The sequence below is a fragment of the Bidens hawaiensis genome, unplaced genomic scaffold (genome assembly GCF_021521415.1).
Source record: "Bidens hawaiensis isolate Kalapana, Puna unplaced genomic scaffold, B.hawaiensis_p1.1 tig00419374_1, whole genome shotgun sequence".
Taxonomy (NCBI): Eukaryota; Viridiplantae; Streptophyta; class Magnoliopsida; order Asterales; family Asteraceae; genus Bidens; species Bidens hawaiensis.
In genome coordinates this window covers 1314724-1319424 of record NW_027504839.1, presented here as the reverse complement: position 1 = coordinate 1319424, position 4701 = coordinate 1314724, and positions in this window count along the sequence as shown.

Genomic DNA, 4701 nt, shown 5'->3' with positions numbered 1-4701 from the left:
GATATCACAGTCGTAATCGTTTAGTGTTTCCATCTACCTTCGTTGTCTCATGTTGAGTTCTTTATGGTCGAAGATGTGTTTCAGACTTTTGTGATCGGTATACACGACAAATTTGACTCCATAGTTATAGTTATATCTCCAATGCAAAGATTATGGCGCCTAACTCTAGATCGTGAGTTGCGTAGTTCTTTTTGTGTACCTTGAGTTGACGAGAGGCCTAAGCGATTACTTTCTTTCGTTGCATTAGTACGCATCCCAAACCGGAATGAGACGCGTCACTAAAGACGACAAAGTCCTCGGTACCTTCTGGCAAGGACAGTATAGGTGCTTGGGTGAGTTTTTGTTTTAGTACATTGAACACCTCTTGTTGTTTGGTTTCCCATTCATACTTGATGTTTTTACGAGTTAACGAAGTTAGAGGAACAACGATTCGAGAAAAATTTTCTATGAACCTATGATAGTAACCGGCCAAACCTAAGAAACTTCGGATCTCGGTTGGCGACTTTGGAATCTCCCACTTTGAGATAGCTTCAATATTTGCGGGGTCCACTTGAATTCCATTCACGTTTATGATGTGACCAAGAACTTGCACTAAGTGAAGCCAGAACTCGAATTTTGAGAACTTGGCGTTCAACTTCTTGTTTCTAAGTAATTCAAGCAAGATTCGGAGATGTGAGACATGATCCCCTTTTGACTTAGAATAAATAAGTATGTCGTCGATGAATACGATAATCAATTTATCCAAGTAAGGTTTACAAATTCGATTCATCATGTCCATGAGCGCGGCTGGGCATTAGTGACCGTGAACTCATAATGTCCATACCTTTTTCGGAATGCGGTTTTCGGAATTTCTTCGGATTGGACTTTGAGTTAATGATAACCAGAACGAAGATCGATTTTTGAGAAATAGCTTGCGCCTTGAAGTTGGTCGAACAGATCATCGATTCGAGGTAATGAATATTTGTTTTTGATGGTGACTTTGTTTAATGCTCGGTAGTCGATACACATTCGCATGGATCCACCTTCTTTTTGACGAAGAGAATTGGCGCTCCCCACGGTGATGAACTTGGTCAGATGAAACCTTTCTCGAGTAGATCGTCTAGATGTTTCTTGAGTTCTTTCATTCCAGTTGGAGCTAAATGGTATGGAGCCTTGGCGATTGGTGCGGTTCCATGCATGAGATCAATCCTAAATTCGAATTCTCTATCGGGAGGAATACAAGGAAGTTCATTGTGAAAGATATTAGAGAATTCGGAGACAATAGGTACGTCGTTTATCTCCTTGGGTTTGGATTCTTCGGTGACGTAGGCCATGAATGCTAAGCATCCTTGATTTAAACATTTGTTAGCCCTTATCATTGAGATTATGCTAACTTGGCCAGCGTCTTTGTCCCCATCAATTCTAATGGTTCGTTTATCAGGGGCTCGAAGTTCTACGGCTTTTTGCTATTTGCAAATGACACGAGCATGGTTGTTCGATAAACAATCCATACCAAGTACAATGTTAAAACCAGCAAGAGTCATTGGTAACAGTTGAATAGGCAGAACGTATCCAGATAATAAGATTTTTTCGTTCTCAAGGGCTTCGTAGATTTTAACAGCCACTAGCGGTCTCGACGCTTAGAGTTTTATTTAATTTCGTTAAAGGTTCATTTAATACACTACAAAAACTATAATCTATAAAAGTTAAGTTGGCACCTGAATCGAATAGAACCCTAGCATACGTGTCGTTAACTAAGAACGTACCGGCGATGGTTTCCGATATGTCGGTCTCTTTTCGGGCGTCAAAAATAAAGACTCTTTCATTGCCCTTATTTGTTTCATTTTTCTGACCACTTCCACCCACACCACCAGCAGCAGGTTTGTTTTTGGGGGCATTCAAAGCTTAGATGACCCATTTCCTTGTAGTTGTAGAAAGTCATCGTCGTCTTCCAACAATCGGCCGTTGCGTGGCCGGGTTTGTGACAGGAGTCACTAACAGTTGCGGTTGAAGACAGAGAAAAGTGGCATATCCCCTTGTGGTACTTTTTATAAGTTTTGCATTGGGTATAATTGGATATAAATCCGGATTTTCGTTGATCTATACCATTGCCCTTGAATTGAGCACTTCCGGTTTTCTTGTGGTTGCTTGACGGCACCACTTTCTTGTCCTCTTCTTTATTGTGGATTAAACCATTTATCAGATAACCAACCAAATCCATTGCAGAGTCGGCGGTTTGTCAAATTTGAGACCTTACCATGTCGCGGATTTACCGCGGGAGTCCCCAAATATATCTTGTGACTTTGCTGGACTCGGGGGTTACCAGCTGGGGCACTAATCAGCAATATTCATGAAATTTCGTGTTGTATTCTCGGAGATTGGTTCCTACGACTCTATGATTTAGGAACTTGGTTTGAATTTAATCAGTCTCGTGCATTGGACAGAAGTTTGCCAGCACCATATCCTTGAACTCCTCCCACATCATATTGTACAACACTTGTCGTCCTTTGCTCATTATCAGCGTATTCCACCACTCCAAAGCCTCGCCCTTAAACATTTGAGCAGTATATTGAATCTTTTCTTGTTAGAAGCACTTGCTTATTATAACGACCGACTCCGTCTCTTCTAACCATATTAGGGTGGCAATGGCGCCTTTTTCGCCATGGAATTCTGTGGGTCCAAAGTTTTTGAAGTCCTTAAAGGAGAAACTTTCGATTTTTAGTTTCTTAAACTTTTGTTTTATGCCGCCATCAACGTTTGATTCATTGACACTTTGATTCGACATACTGAAATTTAAATTACGATCTTTTCTTAATCACACATTTTATTTATTCATTTATAAACACACACACACACACACACATATATATATATATCATGTGATTGTAATAAGGTTAGGGAAATATATACATCAAGTAATGATGTATATATAAGTATGTGATGTAATAATATATATATATATTATTACATCACATACTTATATATACATCATTACTTGATGTATATATTTCCCTACCCTTATTACAATCACATTACAACACACATCACCACATCCACACATCACTTAACCTTATTCTTAGTCCTTCATGAACTTTTTCACCATCTTGGTCATCTTGTTGCATTTACGAAGAAGCTTATCTCCTATCTTCCTCTTCTTCTTGGCTCTATCAACAACTACCTTCTTTCTTAGATCATCGGTCTCGTGCAAGGCCCTATCAAGATGCTCTTCTTGAGATTGCAGAATCTCATTTGGGTATCCATGTTGAGGTGGAAGATCACGATATACCATAATAACAATGTCATAGTGGTTCTTGGGATACGGTGACGAGGTAACGTCAGACGGATAGTTGAAGAAGGCTTCAGCTTCTTCATTTTGTTGACAGATCTCATTCTCTTGTTCTTCGACTGACGAAATCTTGCATTGATACGGTGGGAAGCTTGGTGGTGACTTGTTCTTGAGTTCTTGAAGGTATTGCATGTAGGGATCTACAGAACCATATCTTGGACTCTTGTGGAAGAACGGTTGCACACATCCTTGATTTGGTGAACAGTCACAACTTGTTGGTTCCTCCATTGAATTATTACCGCATTCGTGATCTCCTCATCAGGTTCTTCCTCGGGGTCTTCCTCATATTACGAATCTTCGTCCTCTTCGGGGGTATTCTTCCTCCATTAACTTTGCAGTCTCATACACTACAGGATGTAGACGATAAATATCATACGACATCATAACCCTCATCTTCGGCTTTTGGGACGGTTCATTGTAAGAGTTGGGGTGAGAGTCAACTGAGTTGAAGGCAGAAGTTCCAATATGTCATCTTCTTTGGTAAGAGTGGCATTACATCCAGTCAGACGAATCAGACTCGGGTTCCTCCTTGATTTGCTTGTTGTAGAGAAATGCATATGATGGATGAGGATTGGGTGGTTGATACGCCGGGATGTCAGAAGGGTGATACGTCAGGACGTTGGACGGATGATACGTCGGAATGCCGGATGGATGATACATTTATATACTTGATGGATGATAACGTGAGTGTCTTGGGGGATCGTTCCTTTACATCGGCGGATCGGGTAAGTTGATCGGGCGTTTTCATTGCCGGGAAGTATTTTCTTTACTTGATTACCCCTCGAGACATAACTTAGGTCTAGCCCATCTTGGCTTATGAATAATCAAGTTATAAAACAATACACAATTATAAACTTAAGTTACACACAAGACACCCCAGCAAACACCGCAGCGTTCGACATTACTTAGCTACCATACAAACATACAGGACAACCTGAGGGCTAGTGATTACTTTTGTTTATAATGTTTTAGAGATACGTAATCTCATGTAATCAATTTGTTTGAAACGTTTAATACAAGTTTATAAAGTTGGGCATATTCACCTTTTTAAAGGATCAAGTTCAATACACTGATCGGTCTTTTTTTTTTGCTATCTCGCACCTCTTGTACGAGTATAACCTTTTATTAATACCAGATCTTTAATCCGGCTTAAGACCTTTAATCTTGTTTGTATAATATTTACCTCGATTATATTTTCTTTTATGAACGTTTAGTTCAAATACTTTTCTTTATTTAAACCTTTAGTTTAAAATATTCTTTTCCTTTACAAGTTAAACCTTTAGTTTTACTTCTTTTACTTTTCTTTAAACACTACGTTTCTTCTTCTTGAAGAAACGCATACTTTTCTTTTCTTATTATATAAGAATAATAATATT